At 35.6% G+C, this 26,572-nt stretch overlaps 1 protein-coding gene and 1 long non-coding RNA gene across 7 annotated transcripts in view; one reads left to right on the plus strand and one right to left on the minus strand.

Annotated features, from left to right (window-relative positions):
* Positions 1–39, minus strand: part of LOC145290459 (uncharacterized) — a 565,155-nt gene extending 565,116 nt beyond the window's left edge. For 2 of the 4 annotated variants that reach the window (XR_013869319.1, XM_080136488.1), the window contains exon 1: positions 1–20. This exon is cut by the window's left edge and continues 643 nt beyond it. The gene's annotated coding sequence lies outside the window, so the exon portion shown is untranslated. The other 2 variants (XM_080136489.1, XM_080136491.1) reach the window with 2 other exon arrangements.
* The window catches only part of LOC145290531 (uncharacterized), an 87,001-nt gene that overhangs the window by 8,644 nt on the left and 51,785 nt on the right, over positions 1–26,572 (plus strand). Inside the window, exon 1 of one of the 3 annotated variants that reach the window (XR_013869322.1) lies at positions 1,656–1,756. The exons of the other annotated variants lie outside the window; for them this stretch is intronic. This is a non-coding gene — a long non-coding RNA (uncharacterized LOC145290531). Of the gene's footprint in view, positions 1–1,655; positions 1,757–26,572 lie in introns of those variants that run through there. 3 annotated transcript variants of the gene reach the window in all.

Raw genomic sequence — 26,572 nt, forward strand, 5'->3', positions numbered from 1 at the left:
TCTCTCTCTCTCTCTCTCTCTCTCTCTCTCTCTCTCTCTCTCTCTCTCTCTCTCTCTCTCTCTCTCTCTCTACTTGGGCCAATAGTATTTTTATAAGCTAGACAATCAGCAGAAAGAGAGCGAGGGGGGGGGGGCGATACAAGTGTTCGAAAGTGCCTGCGCTCGCGTTCGTTACGTTACGTGTACGGATGTTGGATCTAGGACGTTTTTAGCCAACAATTTTTATTTTTATTTTCAAGGTGGAACTTTTTTTTTCGCCAATACGAAATAACTAAAAATGAACATTTGGAATAAGTTTAAGGGGACATTTTTCAGGTAAAACTATTCATTTAAACCTTTTCACATGGACATAAACATAGTTTATTTTATTTATTTACATTTTACGGGGTAAAATCGATATTTCTTACATTTTTTTTATTGACAAACTTCAAGTGAAACAAACAAAAAAAAACGATTTGAAATAAAAATAAAAATGATAAAACAGATATTTAAGGAAAAACAAGAGACAAAACAAAATAATTTTAATTGAAAATAAAAAAATATTTTATAGCGACTTCACTATATTATCTGTTGTTTAAAAAAAAACGTACGTCAACAACACACCGTGAAAGTTTTGGCAAACACGCGTTTAAGACTGAGAGAGAGAGAGAGAGAGAGAGAGAGAGAGAGAGAGAGAGAGAGAGAGAGAGAGAGTGTGTGTGTGTGTGTGTGTGTGTGTGTGTGTAACTTTTCTGTTTTGATATGCATTTGCAGACGGGAGCCGGCTTTTGGAGCACTGAACACTGCAGCCGAAGCATGTAAATCAGGCCCCTCTTGCGTGTGGGCCTCCCGCCTCCGCACAAGAAAATAAATAAATAAATAGGTATTTTTTAGATTAGGTCCACCATCATCTCCACAATTTTCTTTTAAATGACACTTTTTAATGGTTTTCGACTATGCTGAATACGAAAATCGCATTGAAATTTTGCAGAAATAAGTAGTTATCGAGATATAAAAAGTTGTATTATGCATTGTATTCTTTGGCGGGCATCTTTTTACGCGCGTGCGGCGTGCAGTGTCAGTCATAGATGACTAGATTTGTTTATGGCGCGCACGCGCGTAAAAAAGATGGTCGCCAAAGAATACAATGCATAATACAACTTTTTATATCTTGATAACTACTTATGTCTGCAAAATTTCAATGCGATTTTCGTATTCAGCACAGTCGAAAACCATTAAAAGGTCTCATTTAAAAGAAAATTGTGGAGGTGGAGGTGGACCTAATCTAAAAAAATACATATTTATCCATTTACAAGAAAATTGTGGAGATAAACCTGATCTGAAAATTTACCAATAAATAAATAAATAATAAAATAAATAATAATAAAAAACTGGATTTAAAAGATGACCAGCCTACGACATAATATTAATTATATATTTTTATATTTATTTCGTTCCTAATCACATATTCTGTTGACTTTTTTCTGACAGTTTTTTTTTTTTCCGCTTGTTAAAATTCGGGATCCGCGCGCACTTAGGCTGCCCCCTGTGTGCAAAAATCTAACGAATAAAAGACACGATATTTTGCAATGTAAATTGACTGACATGAGCATATTGAACAAAACGCCAAAGTACAACATAAATTTATCGGACGATGCACTAACCCATCACTAACACACTTACACAAAGTAGACGCCAACTGTTTGTACGCAGGTCGCAGCAGCACGGGTGTCCGCGTAAATTAAGGAAGTATAAAATGTTCGTGTATTGTTCGATAGTAAGTAATATGGACCTATGAATCCCATTTTTTTTTTTTTTTTTTTTTTTTTGCCATTTGCTGCATATTGGTGCGTTTGTGGCATGTTTTCTGGCTTTGGTAGTGCTTTTTATTTAATTTAATTTTTTTTTTTTTTGAACGACGATAGCATTGCCAAGAACAAGGCCGACGACGACTGTGAGTATTACTAGCCAATAAAACAAGACAAAAAAAGGAAGAAAAAATAAATATACAACAAATAAATGATACCAAAGGCAAGATTAGCTACTTTTCTACTTACCTTGGATAAACTTGGAAATAAAAGCAGTGTCAAGTCTGTTAAAATACAAAATATATAAGTGCCAGTTTCCTTACGGTCAATACGAGCTTCGATAATCGCCTAAAACTCTAAAATGAAACAAAATACTGGCATATCAGAGTCGCCGGATTGTTCGTAGCAATTTAAAAACACACACAACCTAAAACATCTATTTTTATCCTGATGAGTCATCGCTTATTAAGGCCGACGGGCCACTCGAGGGTAAGCGTTTAAAGGGTTGTTAGAAATTTAAAGAAATTTAAAGGAGTGTACAGAAAGATTGGAAATAAATGGGTGGAATGAGCAGGAGATTACTAAAGAAGAATGGGGACGGGGGTCATAGTGGCCCAACTGTACTGACTAGCAGGAGTTCAAGTGTAACGTGAACACATATCTTGCTGCTCAACTCCCTACATAGTATCTCTGTAAATTTGGTCTTAATTAGAAGCCACTTGTTTGAGGTAAAATAACTGTAAAAAAGTGGTTAACAACACAAAAGCCTGGGTGTGCCAGGTTCGAGTCCAGTTCGTTCCACATGAACATTTCCATCTGACCCACACCTGACCTTGTGTCCAACCTTCTGGAGAGAAAGTCAGTCAATACTTAAAAAGTATTTATTTTCTAATATGACGGTTCAATAAGTAATTGTTTATGTTAAACTTGAAGATGACCATGCTGTTGTCGGACGGTAAGGAGACTCGTGGTATATTTGTCGATAGATGGGATATTCTAAGAAAAAAAAATTTGTTCATGGAAGTTCTGTTTAGTTTTTGATAAAGAGAGAGAAAGGAAAGTTCTTTGCTGTGGTTGTAGGTAGACGAGTTCTTGCTAGGAATGTTTTACAAGAGAGAGAGCGGAGATGGGGCCTAGTCTAACATCTACCATGACCATAACAATAGAGTAGAGAGAAGCTAGCAACGTACCTTCCGTATGGAAAAGGTTGTAGGGACGCTAAGAGATCATCGTCTGAGCTCAATCTATGGTCGCCCCCACGCAAACTTTCACGAAAAACACTCGTTTAACTGAAACCACTATCAATAATTTCCCCCACTCTTTATCTGCGCCTAAACCTAAACTTAGATTTCATGAACAAAGCTTCTTTCTCTGAACTGCACACTTGTGGAACTCTCTTCCGTTTCCTCTGTTTCCAGCTGACTACAATATGGTCGTATTCAAGTCCAATGTAAACAAGTTCTTGATGCGCCGTTCTCCTTAATAAATCCAATTTGCCAAATTTACAATACTAACGATTACTATAATATTGTCCCATTGATTACTGTTCATTCTTTAACCCTTATCCTCCAGTGGCCTCTAGGCCTTGATAAGTGGTGGATCCTATGTAAAAAAAAAATCACCCATTAGATCGTGAAGTCGATTTTGTACTGCGTTAAAAAATGCCCCAAGCAACACCTCCCTAGATATGACAGCGGTACTCCATCTTAGGATGTACCTGGCTTTTATACGGGTAGAAGATTGCGTAAGAAGTAAGGTACTTTCAGGGGCAGTACAATAATCGAACCATTTTCCTAGCGATCTTAGCTACAGATTTTTCATTTCAGGAGCGAAGGTCAGCACATGAAGCTTATCAAAAGAAGGAGGATTTCCCGAAGAGGAGCGCCATTCATTTCAATTTCAAGAGACAAGGATTCGGATATTGCTGACGAAAAGAGAGACGCCTGGTTTTAGATGTGGCAAAAGTAAGAAGCCATTTCTGTTTTTATTGCATCATATGCTCAAAGTCGAAGGGATAGCCAGAAAGATCTTTATCACCAATGCTCTTCGAAGCGCTGCCATAGATAGTTGTACCATCTGCATTAATGTCTCAGAATATTATTCAGAATATCATTTATGAAGATCAAGAAGAGAGTTAAGCACAGAATTGATCCTTGAGACACGACATCGGACTTCTGCATGCCAATAGCTATTTTTATAGACGAAAATCTATATATCTATAACAGTGAAAGTGTCTGTCTGTCTGTGTGTCTGTGTGTCTGTGTGTGTACATTTCCCTACGCAATAACTCTGTCAATTTTTAGTCTACAGACTTGAAATTTGATATACAGGGTGAGATTTGGGAAAATCGATGGGATCGGTTTTCGCTCAGAAATTTGGCGATTAAGGGGTCAAAGTTCAACGATTTGACCTTTGAGAACTCTACCAAACTCTTCCGACAATTTTCGGTCTAAACACTTGAAATTTTAGATATAGGTTCCTAGTACATGGATCTAACTTAATAACTTAATTTAAGCCCTAAACAATAAATTTTAAGGGGTCATAATAGGGGTCAAAGTTAAAAAAAATTGATCGCTTTTTTTTTTTGCTCAACATATACCTCCAAATACACGGGCAACGCCGGGCACCCATGCTAGTTAAAAATATTTTGAAGTTAAAAGCCGGTAATTAACTGAGGCCTTATGCCCGAAAAATATATCCTTGTAGACACTAGCTTGCACAGTAGGTTATAGTTTTGTTCAATCCTTCGTATTACATTTTTCTTATCCTTCAGGAGGAGTAGTTGGTGTATTGCTAGTTGACACAGGCGAATCACGTCAAATAATGCACCCATCCAGGGTGCTCTAATTTAGAGAAACTGAATTATCTATTCTAAACTAACACCATATATATATATATATATATATATATATATATATATATATATATATATATATATATATAAAGTGAACGTGTCTGTGTGTGTGTGTGTGTGTGTGTGTACATTTCCTTACGCAATAACTCTGTCAATTTTCAGTCTACAGACTCGAAATTTGATATACAGGGTACCGAGATTTGGGAAAATCTATATGATCAGTTTTCGGCCAGAAATTTGGCTGTTAAGGGGTCAAAGTTCAACGATTTGACCTTTGAGAACTCTACCAAACTCCTCCGACGAGGGTCAGAGGGTACATAGATCGAAACGTTATGCAAATGACATTGAAGGTGAGAACAACCGTCCGAATAATCCAAATAATACGAATTATTTATTTATATTTTTACTCTTATTCACCCCAAACAAAGCACAGACCAGTTGGACGTAAAGGGCTACTATCTGAGACCATAGCTACAGGGATACTCTTTAGGGAGTCAAGCAGTAGTTTAGGGAGTTATGCAGAAGTTCAAATGTAATGTGAAGAGTCACATTACATTTGAACTTCTGCATATTAGGGAAGCAGAAAACCGGGAAGGAATTCCAAAGTTTAGTAGTTCGTGGGAAGAAACTATGAAAGTAAAATGCTTTCCGGCATCTAGGGATCTATGCAGTGTAGAGGAGGGATTTTGCTGCTTGTATGATTAGTCGAGACTATCTGCGTCGAGGGGACACAAGTGCTACAAGTTCGTCAGAGCACCTTCCATTTGATCACATGAGGAATAAGCAGACTATTGGCCGTATTAATTCCGATTGAATCTATGAAGGACGACTTCCAGATCCGTGATGAATTAGACAACAATTACAGAGAGGTTTCAGACATCATCGAAGCAAAATGTTCTCTTTCTTGCCTCCGTTGCCAAAACGCCGAGCAAAACTATCCACTCGAAGATATATTCTAACAAGAAGACATTTTGTAGATAATCAACTTTGTCACTTTTCTTTTTTTTTTTTTTTTACTGTTTAAACAATCGGCAACCTACACTCAACAGTGTGAGCCTTTTAAACAAATACATATATGAGGGTCGTTCCAAAAGTAAGGTCGCCTATTCTTAATTTAAAAGCTAAAATGTTAAAGAGCTACCAAGATAGGAGTGGTACCATTAAAATAAGCGACCTTTTGTGCTTCAGATTTTTTTTCTTTTTACACATAGTCGCCATCATTCTTAATGCACTTTTGTCAGCCTCATTTGGTGCTTCGGTCGTCAAAATCTGGAGTGCGTTGAATTACTTACATCTCTGTTGCCACTCTGAAATTGACGAAACCATATTCTAACTGTGCTGCCATCAACTGCATCGTAAAATTTTCATATTTTAATGATAAAAAAGAGACCCGCCGCCCTTCCAGCAACTTCTAAAATCTAGATTTTTTATATTTAATTAAATAATAGCAGGGCTACCCGGCGTTACCCGATGCAAAGGTGTAACAAATTTCTATTAAAAAAATATATATTTCTATCCTCCACCCTGCCCCGTTTTCTCCCTTCCTCTACTCATCCTTTTTTTTTTTTTTTGACCAGCCCCTTGCTCTCTGCACACACACACACACACACACACACACACACACACACACACACACACACACACACACACACACACACACACACACAAACTTTTATAGATTTCTCCTGGGATGAATCGTCATAACTTTTGGAAAAATCAGTTACTACTCTTTAATAAGTGATTGGGATGCAACAACGCTATAATAGCGAAATTCGGAATTTTTTATATTGAATTTCAAGGTAAACCAATGGTCTCTACTCGAAAAACGATAAGGTAGAAAAATTATTAAAGAAAACATTTTTTGACGATAATTAGCCAAAATAAAATGTTTGAACTAAAAAATAACAAAAAAAAAACAAAAAAACGGATAGTTCCAAGGGGAAGTAAACAGCGTTGCAAGTTTAAAAAATAAATTGTGCGTTTTGCTTTGTTTTTAGCATAACTGAGTCACTTCCTATGTTATCAAAGAAATACGGCGAAGGTGTTTTTACGATAAAGATCGAAAAATCGTGTTTTTCTAATAATGGGTTACTAGTGAAGTACTTCTGACATGCCAATTAAGTAGATATCATTGCTTTTAGTTGAAATTGACACAAAGTCGAGACTATCTGCATCGAGGGGACACAAGTGCTACGAGTTCGTCAGAGCACCTTCCATTTGATCACATGAGGAATAAGCAGACTATTGGACGTATTAATTCCGATTGAATCTATGAAGGACGACTTCCAGATCCGTGATGAATTAGACAACAATTTCAGAGAGGTTTCAGGCATCATCGAAGCAAAATGTTCTCTTTCTTGCCTCCGTTGCCAAAACGCCGAGCAAAACTATTCACTCGAAGATATATTCTAACAAGAAGACATTTTGTAGATAATCAACTTTGTCACTTTTCTTTTTTTCACTGTTTAAACAATCGGCAACCTACACTCAACAGTGTGAGCCTTTTAAACAAATGCATATATGAGGGTCGTTTCGCTATTATAGCCTACTTGCACCGCAGTTGAAAACCGCCCCACCCCCGCTCTGAAATGAATATTGTTTAATGATCCGTTGATATTTTCAAAACATGTAACATCTCTGACGGAACGAGTAAGTTTATTTACAATTTGAATATTGAAAACATAGAAATTAATAATTAAAAATAGTACTATGATGCATAGGGCTAAAAGCAGAAGTATAGTACAAACCTGGTTTATTAGAAAAATATTAAATAAAAAGTTGTTGCACAATAAATAAAATAAAAGAAAAGAAATTTCTATTGTTTCACCTTTTACATATACTAATCCTTTTACGTATACTAATCCTTTTATTTTTGAAGCTCGATGTGTCTTACATTTAACAACAGATCAGATACAAATGAATAACAGGACAGTTACATTCCAAATTCCAAGGTTTTATTAAATTACTTATATTTTTACAGCAACCGTTTCGTTACGTAGAACCAATTAGTTATTTATTAACATTATATTGATTAATCGTAGACATCTAAGAAAACAAGAATTTATTTACATTAGAAAGAAAAAAAATAACTGGGCATTTATCAAGCTGAAAAATATGCAGAAAAATAACATGTGAGTTTCGATATTGCCGCCATTTTGAAATTCAAGGAAGAACTATTTTTAATCTTATTTTACGCATTTATTGAATAATTTTCCATGTGGTTTTAATTTACACTAAGCATTTATTATTTTATAATTTCTATTAAAAAAACAACTAATATTTATTTTTTAAAACGTGCTAACTGAGATTATATGCACAATGGGTGTATATAAGTGTGTGTGTGTGTGTGTGTGTGTGTGTGTGTGTGTGTGTGTGTGTGTGTGTGTGTGTGCTCACGCGAAATACGATACTTTAATCCACTCAATTTAGTTTAAATATGTAAGGTATTGCAAGAGTTCTAGACTACACTTGAACTTTTTTTTTTTTATAAAAGATATTGTGGTTAACCATAAGTTCCCGGGCAACGCGGATTAGGGGCATTAGTAGTTAATAAAAAAATAATAATTCAATGCGTAAATATCGAAGTTACGTTAAGGCAAGAAAACACACACGTGGAGTTGTTTCATAATTTTATTAATAAAGAGATATCAATACGTGAGTAGCGTTGAATAAAAATAAAAATAAAAACTGAGAGACTTGTCAATGTTGTTCCGTGTAAACATTGCATAGATTGCGTGAACAATTGAAATTAGTCTACACGTCGTGCATACCAAAAAGTTTGAGCTCTTTTATACAAGGGCGTGTCAGAAAATAGTTGTTTAATAGTTGTTTTGCAACTGAAATGTGGGCGTTTTAACGTGACAATCATCGATACGATTCTAATGTTATGTCATGTAAACGCTTTATGTAGAAAAGTAATATTTCAGGTTTGAATGATAAAAAGAAAGTTTATTTTAAAGATTTCCAAATCATTTCACCTTGTGAGTCAAAGCTGTCGATCTACCAGTTTGTATACAATGCTATCATGTATGCCTTCCCTTCGGATTATGAGGTGTATCTGTTTTTGTCTCCTGCAATAAAAAGGCGAAATTCTTCTAGATTAAGCAGTTTTTACTATATCTTTAAAATTCAATTTTCACCCCAAACAAGGCACAGTGCCACTTTGAAGTAAGAGGCTACTATCGGGGACATATGCTGCAGGGATATTATGAAGGGAGATGAGTAGCAAGATGTTTGTTCACACTACACTTGAACTTCTGCATGTCAGTACAGTTGGGAAAGCAGATTCCCGGAAGAGAGTTCCAATTTCTAGAAGTTCTAGGGGAAGAAACTATTGGAGTAGTATGCTTTCTAGGGATCTCTACTGTGTAGGGGTGGGATTTAGCTACTTGTCGGTATTGTCGGGGTATTTACGTCGAGGGAGCACAAGTGCTTGCAGTTCGTCAGAGCATTCACCATTGAAATACTTGTAGGACATGCAGAGGGATGCAACATTTTGTCGATGGGACAGAGGCTGAAGCTTAGTTAACAGTTCAGGACCTATCAGGTTGGCGACTCGCCTTTGAACCATGTCCAGGAGTGAGAGACTAGTAGCAGATGCACCAGCCCAAATATGACAGCAGTACTCCATACATGGGCGAATGGTGGCCTGATAGAGGTACAGGATACTTTCAGGCGTAAGTAATTTTCTGGCACGGCAGAGAGAGCCCACCTTATTCGCAGCAGCCTTGGCAATGCTCCCAATGTATCTGTTCTAATTCATGTTTTCTGTGAACGTTAGGCCGGAGAGTTTAAAAGAAGTACTTTCAGGTAATGTGTTTTATGCCATTGCTCTTGGTGGTAGAGAGGGTTTGCTACATTATAAACCGATCTGGTGTCTAACTTTGCCTTCGTGGGTCGGTAAGTAAATAACGAATGCAAGAGAAGATAACGCGGTCAGACTTGTAGCATTAACTCCCTTCCCAAAAAACAATTTCAAACATACCACTAGGCGGCGCCAAACTTATCAAAAGATTTATTTCTCCTTATTGTTACGTCAGTTATGTTAATTTCAAGTAAGCTTTTTTACTTAGGGGTCACCGCTTATCAAGACTGTGGTATAAGGGTTAATGCGTGTTAGGTAAAAGAGACAGCACCGTGAGGATCAGCAATGGTAGAACTTGAGTATGGTTTAATTATATAAGATGGCGGTTCAACAAAAAAACGTATTTACATTAGACTTGAAAGCGATCGTGTTATAGTCAGCTGGAAAGCAGGCAATGGTATTGTGTTCCGTAGACGGACAGTTCTAGGAACGAAACTCTTCTCACGGAATATCCATTTCATTTTAGGCACAGATAGAGAGTTAGGAAACTTATTGACAGTTGTAGCTGGACGAGGATTTATTGCGAAAGTTTTACGGGGGAAGTCATAGATTGAAGCTCAGTCGAGCACCTGCCATAAAAGTAACGACAGAGCAGAGACAGACTCGCAGTGTTTCTTCTGTGAGAAAGAGAAAGCAGGGAAGCGAAATTTTAAGCAACGATGAAATATTACAGCAAGAATTCAACGTTTCCATATTTAATTTATAAGTAAAGGAACCCATATTTTAATGTACAATTTCGTTTCTATTCATTAAACTGGTTAAATGTTCTTTCGCTGTAAATTTAAAATTTAACGGCAGTTCAGAAGAGGCGCACCATTTGTTTTCCCCCAGTTATAAACCCCACACACCAAGGAGCATTCTTGATTAACGATTAAACATTTGTCAATGTGCCTCCAATCGTGTTTTTCGGTTACGCCATGGGGTGGCTTGTGATATAGAATGCAGTGCTGCAGCCTTTTTCTCACAGAAGATACGTTGCTAGTCTTTCTATATTACATCGTTATTTCTATGCAAAGTACTCGACTGTGCTTCAGTCTTTAGTGCCTCATTACAAAATATTCACAGCAAGAACTCTTCTCTACCACTACTACAACGAACGTTACGTACTTCCTCAATGTGCCAAACATCAAACGGAAGTTTAATTCCCAAAACATTTTACTTACGGAATGCATTACCACATGATTAATTCCCTGAGTACAACCACATAGTCATCTTCAATTCATCTAATATTAATAATTGTCATAAAGCGTCCTCATAAAATTTTATTCATTTCATTCATTATTTTCAAGCTTCTTAGAGATATTTATCATTCAACTGATAATCTATCAAATTCATTAACCATTATTCTTGAGTGGCTTTTAGCCTTAATATGTGCTGAATCTATATATTAATACAATAGTGTGTTTGTTATTTTGTGTGTTACGCTTGCATCTTATTTCTTCCAAATGAATGTCGTTTAATTGTTACTAGCTTCGGTGCTCGGCATTGCCTGGGTATTTGTAGATGTGTGTTGAGCAAAAAAAAAATGTTGTAGTAGTCAGGCAGGCTCGAACCCGTGATGCGAAGGCGGAAAAGAAAGTGAAGGTGTGTGTAAGGGTGTTGGTTGAGCAAAAATAAATAAAATAAAATAAAAAGGGAAAATTGCGAGCGCGAAAAAGAAATGATAGTAGGCAGGCAGGCTCGAACCTCTACTGCAAAGGAGAAAAAGAACGTGAAAAAAAAACGTGACGCGTTAGCTGCTGTGCCCATCGCCAAACCGGGAGTGACGTAGGTTCAAATTAAGGCTAGAAAATCGAAAAGAGCCGATGACTTTCGAAAATATTGGCGAAAAAAGCAACCTCTTCCTGTAAATAAAGGAATTAATGTTTTAGGACAATTTTTCGATGTTTGTCGTCCGAAGTGTCGTGCTTCCAAATGATACTGATTTCGTGAAAATCCGTCGCCGAGACATACATTCATACATACATACATTTAAACAGACAAGTGAGATTTATATTATAGTAGATGACCTTCCAAAATAAAATAATTTTACCAAGAATTCTTCATAAGTTTTGGTTTCAGTTTCGATTATAGCTGATGGCACTCAAGTCATCTTTTTTTTTGTAGACTAGAATTCCTGATTTTGAATGTAAAAGGCGCTTTCCGTTCCCTCAATAATTGTACATGTAATACAGAAACATTCTGAAAACTTTATTATAGAACAAATAATCACATTTAAGATCGAAAATCGATGTTATCTCAAACTAAGCTAACTAGTAAAATATCCCAATTAATATAAACTTTAGAGATATATATCTGTGTGTGTGTATGTGTGCAATCGTTTTATACAATAAATCATGATTTCAAAAGTAAAAAACTAATGATTTGAGTGTTTTCAGCTAAAATCGAAACTGAAACAAAAATTGATAATGAGGATCGTTAAAAAAATTTTGGCGATCATTTAAAAGAAAGAACAGAAGAGAAATGGGAAGAAGAGAAAAAAGGTCAAATATGTAGGAAGGGAAACAGAGAAAACAGCCGATAAGAAATGCGAATATACATATAAATATATATAAAATGATAATATACATATATATGTATTATTCATCTTATATGATTATAAAACTCTGTAGACCATCCGCCCGTCTTTGCTTGAATCTTGTCCACCAAAAAACATGGTAATTACCACGTTTTTGGTGGACAAGATTCAAGCAGGGGCGGGAGGATGGCCCACAGAGTTATATATATATATATATATATATATATATATATATATATATATATATAGAGAGAGAGAGAGAGAGAGAGAGATAGGTAGATAGATGAGATATTTCCGTGTGCTGGAACGTTTTCGTTTTAATTTCTACGCAATTATGCAGAATGTAGAAACTATGCATAAATAGAATCCAGCGTAATTATGAAATGAAACCATTCATCTAAAAAGAAACTATAAAAATGAATAAATCATTAATGAAAGCTCGTTTTTCAAAGGAATATGCAAATTAGTTATTCCTCGCATATCCATAATTGAATATTAAGAAGTTCGTTTTAATAATTTTTACATAGAAAAAGTAAGCTTTTAATATCAATGTCAGAGCGAGAAAAAACAAATTTACATCTATATAGATAGATGAGGTGTCTTGAAATAATGTCATGCAGCTTTTGGACTTGTGTGTTTTGATGATTCGCTAAAATTAATAGTAACCGTTATTCCAACGACCCGGATAATAAAATTGATTTGCAACATTTTAGCATTTCTTCTTTTGTGACAAGAGAAGTTCACCTCCACAATTTTTACGATATTATCATCCCTCATTATCTCAGACACTTTACTTAGCTAAATCATGTTGGCTATCAATAGCATAATTGAATTTATTTGCTTTCTATTGAGCTGCGTATCCTTTAAATTAGTTCATTATAATTGTCGCACGTGTGTTTGTCTACGTGTGTGCCTCCGGGTTTCGAGTGAAGACATATTATTTATCAACCGTGCAGGTACGACGTGACACAAAGTCGTTCAATAAAGGACATCTGACCGCTTTTGGTTGATCTGGGTTACTTCTAAAAGGTCAAGCCTCTTCTGCACTCACCCCTTAATGACCCTAATTTGGTTGGCTATTTTGTCAATACATGAAGCTATTAAAATGTTAAAATTAACTCTGAAGATATTTATTTTAGCATATTTTTATAAGATAATTTAATTAAAAATTTACAAATTTCACTTTTTTTTTGTGGTAAAATCTATGTTTTCGAAATTATTTTTAAATGCAACTAAAGTTATTTTTACGTTTTCCTCCATATGACCTCCGATATTCTTTAGGTGCATATTTTCAAATTTGGGAATCTTTATTTCGAATTTTGAAAATTAATACGAAATTACGAACTGAGTTTGATGTTGGGGTTAATAGAAGGTATTTTTTTTGAGGGGGGGGATTTTTCGCTAAACAATACCGGAAGCTAAGAAAGACTTAAAAAGCACGTCTTCATTAACCTCAATACCAACCTCATCTGTTGGATGACAACACGCGAAAAAAGAAAATCAGAAATATAATAGTAGTTCTGACGAAAAATACTTTTTAAATTAATAGCTATTTTGGAAATACAAAAAATGTTTACACTTTCTGTCCTACGGTATGTGATCAATAACGTTTCTTACCAAGAAGTCGATAATCAGTTTCTATTCATATCGTAAATTTGAATTATCCTGGATCTGTTGATTGTTTGGCAATTTATAGATCGATGTCTAAAACAAATAACGAACACATTTGTACATGATAATATAATTCTAAACGTGAAAAAGCAAATATTTAACTCATTTTTGTCTTTTCTTTCAGTTCATACAGTGTTGTTGTGCCCACCTTATGGATAACAATTAATTCTTCTGTTTACTATAAAGAACCTGACAATATGCTTTTCGGAGTTGATAATGAGGATCGTTAAAAAATTATAGCGATCATTAAAAAAGAAAGAACAGAAGGGAAATGTGAAGGACATGAAAAAAAAAAAAATAAAAAGGTGGGAAGGGAGATAGAGAAAACAGACTGGCAGACTGACGTGTAACCACTCTCTTTATTTCTTGTAGTTGTCTATCTTTTAAATATATTTTGTTTCCAATAAATAGAGTCTTTCTTCCAGACCCTTATTGTAGGGATGGAAAGTGGTAACGTATGTATGAACATAAAACTGATTCAGCGTCTTATTATATAAATTGTTAGTCTATTCTTAAATGTTACTTACGTAAATTTTATAGTAAATGTTGTAGTGTCCACCTTACAGATAACAATGAACTCTTCTGCTTACTATAAAGACTTAGAGAGTATATGCCTATTAATGTTATAAGTTATGCATGCTTTTTTAATGGAAATCGCCCCAGACAAGGCATTAAGCTACTTGATATAAGTAGCTAATGAAAAACAACAAACAACAATAAGTATTAGATGGAACAGATTCTGATCCAGAAAACAAAAATTTTCCCCTCTTTGTCAGAAACATCACTCCTGGAATGTGAGAACTAAAGGACAAAATAAGAGAAACGAGAGTTACACAGCTGCTGAAATTAAACCCAAGATCCACTTTCTACTTTCGTTTTGGCAATCAAACTAACGTGTAACCACATTATTTGTTGTATTTGTCTTTCTTTTCAATATATTTAGTTTCCACTAAATACCACTTCTTCCTTCCGGATCCTTACCGGTCAACAACGTTAACATAAAACTTTAAACCGTCGGTACGGGCACGACTTTAGTTAAAGCTTATTTTCTCCTTTTGATTATCATTAATTTATTGTATTTTTTAAAAATAATTTTATTATTATTTAAAATTTTGAAAACATATTTCCAATCAACGATTCTTCTATAAAATTCCAAAGGCAATCATTTGCATAGATGTCGGTTATATGAGTTTTGAAAAAGCAAAATGTTATTTCCTTCCTGAATGAATTGCAACTGACCTTCATTAATTAGGTTAAGGATGAATGTGATACATACTATGGGTTCGTATTATGTGCATTATCCGGACTACTGTTCTCATCTTTTCACGACGTTTCGGTCGATGTGACCGACCTTCTTCATGTGTATATTCTCAAACTTTGGAATTTTTATGTAAAATTAGGGAAGCTGCACGGAATTTGAACGGGACCCTTTATTTAATTCACCAAAAGTAACCGTCAGATTGCTCAAACCTTTCCTCTATCAAAACAGACAACCGTGCTATTTTTCAATAGTCGCCGCCATGATATTTTAATGGCTACCAAATCATCAGTGCGGAACTTATCATCTTCGCTCGACATAGGTTTAAAAAATTTACAATGAGAAACCAATTATGGCCATAGTGGTAGTTCGTTATCAGGGTGTGTTAATAGACATTCTGTCTATCACCACAAAAAGTAATTTATATATAGTAAAGACTATATATATATATATATATATATATATATATATATATATATATATATATATATATATATATATATATATATATATATATTATCTTCGTTTTTAATATTTATTTATTTAATAAATATTAAGATTTGGGTTGCTTCTGGTTATAATGACCTTGGCAGTAAAAATAAAACATAAAAGGATTTCTTTGTATTTACGACGATTGCGTCAAAACGAGCAGACAATATTCGATGTTAATAGGAGAGATTTGTCTGTCCGTCTATCTGGCAGTATTCTGTTCATGTGTCCGCTGACACCGTTTCAACTATTAGACATAGGAACATGAGATTTGTCCAGGAATGGTCCTCTATTTTAAATGTATTAAATGTATGTAGCATGGTCTGTGACTTTGATAATTTGGGGCAATGATAGCGTTTTGGGGGTATTGCTAAGAACCAATATTTAATATAAATTGTTTATGAAATTTATGTTATAGTGAAAGGAGAAAATGAAGCATATTAAACAGTTGTACGTGCATATGAAGATGGAAATGAAACATTGAAAGATTAGAATGGTTATCAGTTAGCAAGTGAAAAGTAAAAAATATAAACAGAAATGATAAATTGAGAAAAACCGAGAGTTTATAACGAAACATCGTCATATCAATAATTTAATAAGAATATAAAAGTTTATAACGAAACATCGTCATATCAATAATTTAATAAGAATATAAAAGTTTATAACGAAACATCGTCATATCAATAATTTAATAAGAATATAAAAGTTTATAACGAAACATCGTCATATCAATAATTTAATAAGAATATAAAAGTTTATAACGAAACATCGTCATATCAATAATTTAATAAGAATATAAAAGTTTATAACGAAACATCGTCATATCAATAATTTAATAAGAATATAAAAGTTTATAACGAAACATCGTCATATCAATAATTTAATAAGAATATAAAAGTTTATAACGAAACATCGTCATATTAATAATTTAATAAGAATATAAAAGTTTATAACGAAACATCGTCATATCAATAATTTAATAAGACTATAAAAGTTATTTTCAGTAATTACGCATCCGTTTACGCAAACTCGTTTTTGAGGAAAGAAAGTTGGGTGAGCAGTCACAAGGTTTAGTTTTTCTTTTTTTTTTTAATTTCTTATCAGTTTTTTACAGCTAAGGAGGCCGCATCTTTTTTTTTAAATTCAATTTTCACCCCAAACAAGACACAGTGCCACTTTGAAGCAGGGGGCTACTATCAGGGACTTAATTTGTAGGGGCATTATGAAGGGAGATGAGTAGAAAGATGTTTGTTCACATTACACTTGAATTTCTGCATATCAGTACAGTTGGGAAAGCAGACTCCCGGAAGGGAGTTCCAAAGACCTGCAGTTCTGGGGAAGAAACTATTGGAGTAAAAGGCTTTCTTGCACCCAGGGATCTCTACTGTAAAGGGATGAGACTTAGTAGCTTGTCGGGTTTGTCGGGGGTAGTTACATCGAGGAGGTACAAGTGTTTGCAGTTCGTCAGAGCATTCACCATTAAAGTATTTGTAGAACAGGCAGAGGGATGCAACATCTCGTCGATAGGACAGAGGCTGAAGCCTATATGACAGTTCAGGACCTATCAGGTTGACGACTCTCTTTTGAACCCTGTCCAGGAGCGAGAGGCAAGCAGCAGATGCACCAACACAGATGTGACAACAGTACTCCATACATGGGCGAATGGTGGCCTGATAGAGGTACAGGATACTTTCAGGTGTAAGTAGTTTTCTAGCACGGTAGAGGGAGCCAGCCTTCCGTGCAACAGCCTTGGCAATGCTCTCAATGTATCTATTCCAGTTCCCTGTAAACGTTAGGCTGGGGAGTTTAAAAGAAGTACTTTCAGGCAATGTGTTCTTGACAATTGCTATTGGTGGTAGAGAAGGTTTCTTGTAGTTATTGAAGGAAACAAGCTTAGTCTTAGCAGCATTGAATATGACCATCCATTTTTGTCCCCATTCCACTACAGATTGGAGGTCATCCTCTAGTGTTTCTGCCATTTCCTTGGATATGTGTTCATTTGTTTTCCCCTCATATCTGTTATAGACAGTGGTGTCATCGGCAAATATACCCATCTCCAATTTTATCAGGGAGGTCATTTATGAATATCAGGAATAATAGAGGTCCAAGGATAGACCCCTGAGGAACTCCCACATTTAGGTCATATTATTTAGATGTACGACCATCGAGGACAACTTGGATTTTTCTCTTAGTTAAGAAGAATTTAATTACATTATGAATTATTCCAGTGATTCCATATGATCTAATTTTCCTTAGAAGACCATCGTGCCATACCCTGTCAAAAGCCTTAGATATATCAAGGGCTACCGCTCTACCCTCCCCTGTTTTGTCCAGTGAACGGTATAACGTTCAGAAACTACAGTTAAGATATCTGCTGTTGAACGGGCTTGCCTGAATCCATATTGTTTGTCAGTCAGGAGTTTAGCAGCTGTTAGGTGCTGGACTAGGGCTTGATTAACTAAGGACTCAAATATTTTGGCGAAAAGCGGGAGGAGGCTAATGGGGCGATAATTTAGTGGGTCAGTTCTTTCACCAGACTTCTTGAAGACTGGTACCATAGAAGCGGTTTTCCTACCAAACATTCACCCATTATTTCATATATTCCAACCGAGAGATCTTTTTAAGATTCTGACCGACCCTTCAAGGGCAATTGTTTTAATCTCTCTTGCACCGGGTATATTTGCCAGTTATTTTTTAAAATTCTTTTCACGAGTCCAGTTGCTCTTATAATTACTGGAATTTTGGGGATCTTTCTTCTCAAGATTCCAGTTTCTTTTAATGCCCTACATAAAACCTTAACATTTCGTTATCTTTTCCTTTTAGGCTCTGTTTAACCCAGTTTCACTCTTTTTTTTTATTTTTTATTAGTTTGTTCAAGCTGAGGATGGAGCATCCTACCGGATGCCAAATATTCACACGCTAACACAGATATTTCAACTCAGTATGTGTTCGCATAGGTCGCAACGTGGGTCAAGATCAAAGTGTAGTATCTGTTCCGGCAGATACTGCACTTAAGATAATTTGTACCAGTCAATGGAGGGGAAACCCTCTATACTGGGACAATTATTATTTTTGGTAACCAGAGTGCCCCCTTTTTGCCTACTTTTAGGGGAGCTGGTTTTTACCTCACATTAAAAACGGCCTTGTGCCTAATTTGCTCTGTGGGGGAGCAAATAAATACCATCTGTTCTTCAGATGTTGCACTTCAATTTCTTGTTCTCTGTCAGTGGAGGAGGAATCCTTCACGACTGAGACAATTTTTATTTTTGTTCCTTTTCTCCACATTAAAAAACGACCCTGGTGTCTAACTCTGTCGCGTGGGGAGACATTGTAAATAGGAACATGCGTATATAAGTAATATGCAGTATGACGTTGGGTGTGTGCGTTGGTTTATCTTGTATAGATGTGCACGAAATGATCGAACTTGTATGTGAATCAATGAAGATTTTTCTGCCTTCTCCAGCCAAAGACAGATAGGAAGTGTCGAACATACATTATTGGGTCTTTTGGTATGGCCGGCTGGATAAATCTGGATAAATCTCATTTCCTTGATCAGCTCACTGTTTTTATAGCTTTGGTTATTTTAACATATACTTGTACTTTGGAGGTTTAAAACGATTTTCATTTCATATTTTGAGTTAACACGTTCTTGTGAAAACTAATTTTTTTTTTTTTTGGAAGTGAAAAAGAAACCGAATCCTAACAAAGCGAAAGAAAGAAAGAGCTTTAGCTATTCGAAGCATATGCTTTTTTGCGTTTGTCCGAATTGCGTCTCAATTTCACTACAAGTATTCACGACTTAAGAATCCACAGATACTCTGCAAGTTTAAAAAAAAAAAAAAGTACCAAAACGATTATACCGCTAATGTATATCCTCTGTCAAAAATAATAGAAAAATAAAATTGTGCTTCATCAAATATAAATTAACATTTCAGATCATCTTAAGAAAAAAATACTCACAGTTAACCTTTTAGTTACAGAGGATTTCCGAATTTATTTTAGCGGCGAATGTTGCCTGACTTGCTATTTGCTTTCTCGCTTACCGTCACCACTTGAAATGGTTTTATCCGAGAGCTAAGAATGCCACTTTTTATTCGCTAATGTTTATGTAACGGGATGGATATATATTTGTTTATACAGAAATAAATACATATTGATCTTTATTATAGAAATAGGGAATTCTTATCAGATTTGCTTTGGTTTGTTTGTTTACGGTTATCTTATTTTACGGCATATCAACCCTTTCAGAATCATTTAATGTCAAATTGAGTCGTTTCGTTTAAAGTTATTATTCTTCATATTCGTAATATCTCTCAATATTTATAGATTCACTATTTTTTATTTTTTTTATTTATTTATTTGTTTATTTTGCTCGTTGAAACAGGACAAAGGTTATGTCCCGTTGACTTCGAATGATTGCATTTTGCCAAATTAATGGTTAACTATGGTTAAATATGTGTTCACTATTGCATTAAATACTAATGCCCATTAATTTATATTAATCCTTATCTCTGGACAAAAAGGATACTATAATACTTAGTTTGCTGCAGATAGTCATAACAAAGATTCATACAAAATTTAAGTCAGATCGGCTTAGTAGTTTTTGAGAAAAGATGAGCGCAAATATGGTACTGTGGTGAATAATACTTATTTACATCAATAAATCTTTAAGTGTGCGTCAAACGGATGACATAATACTTAGTTCACTGCACCTTATGATAGATCCATACAAAATTTCAGCCTGATCGGTCTAGTAGTTTCCCAGAAAATTTCTAAATTGCTATTTTGGTGACTAATCCTCATTAATCCATAACTTGGAATCGAATGGATACCATAATATTTAGTTTGCTTCACCTTATAATAGCAAAAGTAAAAAAAAAAATCAGTTAGATCGGCTCAGTAGTTTCCGAGAAAAAAATGCAACGGACAAACAGATATACAGACAGACAGGCTAAGAGAAATATAATATAGACTTTTTGTTTTATAAACGATAAATATTATTTGCTCCATTGGGTTCCTGACATGTACTACCCTTTCGAGTGAAAGAGTATTTGGGGGTAAAAGCAATAAAGGTATAATTACACTCTACACTACACCAGAGCTCCCAAATTAGGGTCTCATCACCGACTGTCGTTTAAAATCAAACCCAGGATTTGGTTTAGACAGTTTGTTTCGTTGATATTGTTGAGAAGTAGGGTAGGTAAAAGACAAACAAATTAACGAAATAAAAATGGGAAAAATTTTGCATAAAGATAAAGTGAGTGTGAGGAAAATGTATTGCTCAAGGGTGTCCGACGTGCAATAGACCATTATCAGATTTGAAATTGGTATTCTATTAGCAGAGGTCCTGGATATGACCTTAAACTATATCCAGTGGTGAGGCCCCAGTTTGCAGGCTTTAGGGAGTGTGGAGCCACCCTTTAATTACTATTGCTCCCAGGTCCACTCTGACCCGGAGTGGTAGTACCTGTTAGGGTCCCAACTATGGGTTGAATAAAAACTGACTTGAAAACAACAAATATATTCTATTAAAAAAATTTTCTTCAAAATCTTTGGATTCGGTATTAAATAACCCGAAAAGGGTTGATATGCCGTAAAACAAAAACAACCAACCATCTATTAGCAGAACGCGTAATGTAGGTTATATGTGATCATGTCCTTTCTTATAAAGGAGACTCTTTCATGTACTGTTTTCAACATAATTAGAAACAATGAATAAATTGGAGAAAATTTTGAGGCATTGTATCCCGTAAAAATAAATAAGTTATTAAAAAAAAATGTAAATTCTAAGAAGAAAAAAAAAACGAAAAAAACCCAAAAAACTAAGGTACTTTGCAGTGACGTTTATGTAATCGGATCTTCATTCTACGTCATCCAAATAAAGTATTCAAAATGGTCTGTGGGCATGTGGCTCTACGCAAAATTCCCGGCAATATCAAAAAATGCAAAAATATTTACATTTTAATCCAATCAAAAATGCTTAGCTTATAAAAGTGTATTTTTCGCATTTCATTTCGATTGAGTTTACTCATTTGAAATGCCTTTTTAATGCAGTTTTCTTTAGCCTGTTGCGATTAAGTTTTTATTGGTTTTCAAAAGATCTACATATTTTTTAAATGTGATGTACATTGGTTTCTCAATTGTAAATATAGCTAAAAATTTTGGGTTGGGTCAACTAAAGAATTTTTGGAAAAATAGTCTGTCATGCATAGTTTTAAAATAGCATTTTCTGTAGTCTGTCAGAATTTTTGTCATTTTGGCACGACTAAGTCCAAAATAACATTTTTGCTCATCTGTCACATTCAGTTCAAAATAGAATTTTCGATCGTCTTTCGTACACCATTAGGCCTGTTACACCCACATCAAAATAGCATTTTCCATGGTCTGTCACACTCCGTTTGAAATAGCATGTCGCTGGTGTGTGACATTAGTCCATAACATTTTCGTTGGTCTGTTATGTTCAGATTGAAATAAGATTTTCAGCATTAAAGACGTTGATTGAATAGGCGTATCTCAAAAACACCTGTTCTTTTCTTGTTTTTCCCCCCTTATTCCTTGCGTGCATGCGTGCATGTGTATGTGTGCATTAGCATGAGACTGACATTGACACATGCATATAATATTAAGGTGAAGGAATACTTGATCCGGATGAATTGGATGGATAATAAAATGTGTGAGTCAGCTTCTTTTTTTAATATGAATATTGTATATTCAATTCGAAAAAAAAAAATCCCACGTTGGTATTTTAGGATATTAGAGCACAGTATGCCTGTTCATTGGCTAACAAGCTCGCTCGGTTGGCTAAAGGATTAGAAAAAAAACGATTCATCGCAACTTAAAGGCTAAAATAAGAGAGAGAGGCACCCTTCTCTCTCTCTCTCTCTCTCTCTCTCTCTCTCTCTCTCTCTCTCTCTCTTACTTTCGTTACTTTTCTTATTTATGACTCTCAAACAAAGGAACTGCGCGAAACTTTTGGAGAATGCGTATGCGTACAAGTGAATAGGTTTTTTTTTTATGTCTGAGAAACAGTTGTATACTTTTGTTACGGCGTTCAAATCCGTCCGAAGGAGGATCGACATTGTCTTTTTTATTTTTCATAGCAAGATTACGACAATTAAAAATATAACTAGACATACCCGTTACTCAAACGGGTCAAACCAACTACGAGGTGCCTTCAATAAGTCTCTAGACATTTTTAGTACAGGTATTAAAAATTGTCGTAGACTTTTGAAAATTTAATATGTTATTGCTATACATCTTTTGAGATGACTGGCCAATTTTATGATTTCAGGTTCAAATGAACAGATACAGCAGGAATTAGAATGCACACTACTAAAGCCTGATTGTCACAGTTGGTGAATTTCAAAAATGCAATCTGGACGTGAGGATATTTAGAAGAACGATATGCAATAAAATTTTGTTTTAAACTTGGAAAAAATGCCACAGAAAGATATGGAATGATTTAGGCTGATTTTGGACCATCTTTCATGAATCGAGCATAAATTTGGAGTGACATAAGAGATTAAAGGAAGGCAGGAAGTCTGTGAGGGATGATGAGAGGTGTGGGAGGAATACGGATGTCAGAACACCACAGTTGATTGGCCAAATAAAGAATTTCATTGATGAGGACCTTCATGTCTATGGAGACAATGTGCTCAGTTTGATGTCAGTCAGGGAACTGTCACAAAATTACACAGAATTATTCGCGAGGAACTGGAGATGCTGAAGATTTGCACAAAGTTTGTCCCAAGAGTGTTCAAAGAAGATCAGAAAGAAAGATGTTGTCATGGCGGCAAGGAGATAGTTAAGCTGTTCAATTCAAATCCCACAGTTCTTGATGTTCTGGTGACATGTGATTAAAGCTGCATATATTGCTATGATCCAGAGATCAAGAGAAAGAGTTTGCAGTGCAAACATGCTGGCTCTCCTAGATACCAGAAGGCCAGATAGAGAAAATCCACACAGAAACTTATGGTGATCTCTATTTTTATTAGCAGGGCATGATCTATATGTATTGGGTTCCCACTGGACAGACAGTCAACAAGGAATACTATGTTGAGGTTTTAAGGGAGTTTAAGATGATATACTGTTGAATGAAGCCAACACTCTTCAAATTGGATCAGTGATATTTCCACCAGGATAATGCACAAGTCTACAACTTTATCCTTGCCACAGATGATTTGATCAAGATGGGCATCAAGACAGTTCCTCACTCTCCCTATAGTCCAGACCTTGTTCCCTGTGACTTTTGGTTATTCCCTAAGCCCAAGGGGACCTAAGAGGCTGTCGTTATGAGACAACTGAGGAGATGAAAGAGGCTGCAAAGAGGGTCATTGATGCATTCACACAAGAGGACTTTCATGGGGCCTTCCAGAAGTTGTTGGAACGGTACAAGTACATTGCAACCGGAGGAGATTACTTCAAAGGGGACTAGAGTTTCATGTGTGTACTATCATGTGGCCATATAAAACCGTCTGGAAACTTATTGAAGGCACCTCATAATACTATTTATTCTATTGTAGAATAAGAAAGACATGTGTGGCTCTGTATCATTTTATAGCTTTATTGGTTACCTCGTTAGTAGGTTTGTATTAAAATGAGTTAGTATTATGAAGGGTTCCTGTGTAAAGACGCTGATGAATGATTAGACAGGCCTGTTGAAAGAGAGAGTTCATGGATACGTGTTGAAGTTAGTAGTAGAAGCGTGTGTCCATGTATGGACGGGACAAAAGATTAGATGGTGTGAAAGGAAAGTTTATACATGTGTGGTTGAAGCTATCATTTAGCGATGGATTCTTAGTCTTTTTGTCTTTTTTTACATGGAGTTCACCACTTATCAAGGCCTAATGGCCACTCGGGGATAAGGGTTATTGTGTGTACAGTAATCAATGGGATAGTGTAGCAATAGTATTGGAGAATTGATAAAGTGTCATTACTTAAGGGGACGGTTCATCAGGAATTTGTTTGTGTTGGACTTGAAGACATCCGGATGAAGTCGGGAGGGAAACAGGCAAGCGGAACAGAGTCGCACAGGCGTACAGTTCTAAGAAAGAATCTACGTTTTGATTTAGGCACAGATAAGGAGTGGGGAAAATTATTGACGGTGAGTTCAGCTAGCCGGTTGTTTTTTGAAAAAGATTGGCGAGGGGGGACCAGAGAATGGAGCTCAGACGAGCGCCTGCCATGGAAATAACGATAGAACAAAGACAGGCTCGCTACGTCTCTTCTGTGGGAAAGAGGTTGCATTGAACCTCAGACTCTCAGGCCCGGATAGGTTGTGTGGCATTCCAAGAGTGTATTTGGGGATTGATTCGTGCCACGTGGAGATTTCTTCAGTCCAAGAGCCAAGAATAAACAGAGTGAGAATTGCCATGGTTTAACCTTTATGCACTTCGTCACGTGTTCAGTTCGCCAAAGTCTGATTGGGCAAATCAGAAAGGAAGTTGACTGCTGCAACCAATCAGCAACGATGTTACAAAACAAAACATTCAAAATCATAAGCCGCAAGTATATAGCTGCTCCTGCTGCTACATAACTTTGATTTCATTTCAAAATTCATAAACTGTGGCATATCCTTTAACCTTCCCGTTTTTTGTAATGGAAGGTATTGGGCTTGTTTCGTGATTCTCTCTCTCTCATTTGTAAAACAATCTTATCTACAATGTTTGGCCAGTTTCGTGATGATGATACGCTTCTTATATAACTAAAGATAATAAAGATCTTCACTTCTATTACATTATAATTGTTTGGACTCACCAGGAATTCTCACACAAATCATCAGAGATTACTCACTGATAATAACCGGTAGTGTTCCCTTGAATCTAGGTGAGAAAAAGTCTCCAAAGATTTCCAGTATCCTCCACCTCTTTCAATAACCTTTGCAAATGATTTTGTATTATCGCAACAGCCGTTTACTATTGATTTGTTACTGGAAATGGCCATTTGCCTTCACTAGGATTTGTGTGACAATAAGCCTTCTCGAGGTCCCATGCCTTGCCAACTTTTTCAGTTGATGTCTGGTTAGTCCTTTCTCTCCTTGGTCTTTCTATCCTCCTTGACCCATCACAGCTATTTTGTATGGTATCAGCCGAAGCTGGTACCATTTTTTTTTTTTTTTGGTAGATGTATTATTATTTATTCACTAAGAGCCGTCACACAGGCCATCATCAAAGATTTCTCTTTGAGAACAACTTGTGTCATTCTCTGGAGTATGAGTGACAACAAGTCTCTCCAGATTTCCAGTACTCTCACCCTCTTTCAATAACCATTGCAGATGGATTTGCGTTTTACTAGCAGCCACTTACCATTGATTCCTCATTGGCGACGACCATTGGTTTTCACTGGAATTTGGGTGGCAAGAAGTCTCCCCAAGGACCCATTCCTCTTTGCATTCATCCAGCAGAGGTCTGGCTATTGCTTTCTCTCCTCAGACTTTCAATCCTCCTTGACCCTCCTCGGTTTGGTGTGATGACAGTTTCTTGGTGACAGACATAAGAAAAAAAAAATTCCAGTTTTTGCGATTTCACGTGACGATGCTCTTTTGTGTTTTACATCAGTAGCATTTTCTGTATTTTGTGTTTGTATTTGTGTTTGTGTTTGTGTTTGTTTGTGTTTGTGTTTGTGTTTGTGTTTGTATTTATGTTTGTGTTTGTGTTTGTGTTTTGTGTTTGTGTTTGGGTTTGGGTTTGGGTTTTGGGTTTGTATTTGTGTCTTGTGTTTTGTGTTTGTATTTGTGTCTTGTGTTTTGTGTTTGTGTTTGTGTCTTGTGTTTGTGTTTGTGTATGTGTTTGTATTTGTGTTTTGTGTTTCTGTTTGTGTATGTGTTTGTATTTGTGTTTGTATTTGTGTTTTGTTTGTGTTTTGTTTTGTTTGTATTTGTGTTTGTGTTTGTATTTGTGTTTGTGTTTGTGTTTGTATTTTGTGTTTTGTGTTTGTGTTTTGTTTGTGTATGTGTTTGTGTTTGTTTGTGTTTGTGTTTGTTTGTGTTTGTATTTTGTGTTTTGTGTTTGTGTTTGTGTTTGCATTTGTGTTTTGTGTTTGTGTTTGTATTTGTGTTAGTGTTTGTTTGTGTTTGTGTTTGCGTTTGTATTTGTGTTTTGTGTTTGTGTTTGTGTTTTGTGTTCGTGTTTGT

The sequence above is a fragment of the Euprymna scolopes genome, chromosome 2, assembly GCF_053919585.1.
Source record: "Euprymna scolopes isolate OS-2025 chromosome 2, ASM5391958v1, whole genome shotgun sequence".
NCBI classification, from domain to species: Eukaryota; Metazoa; Mollusca; class Cephalopoda; order Sepiida; family Sepiolidae; genus Euprymna; species Euprymna scolopes.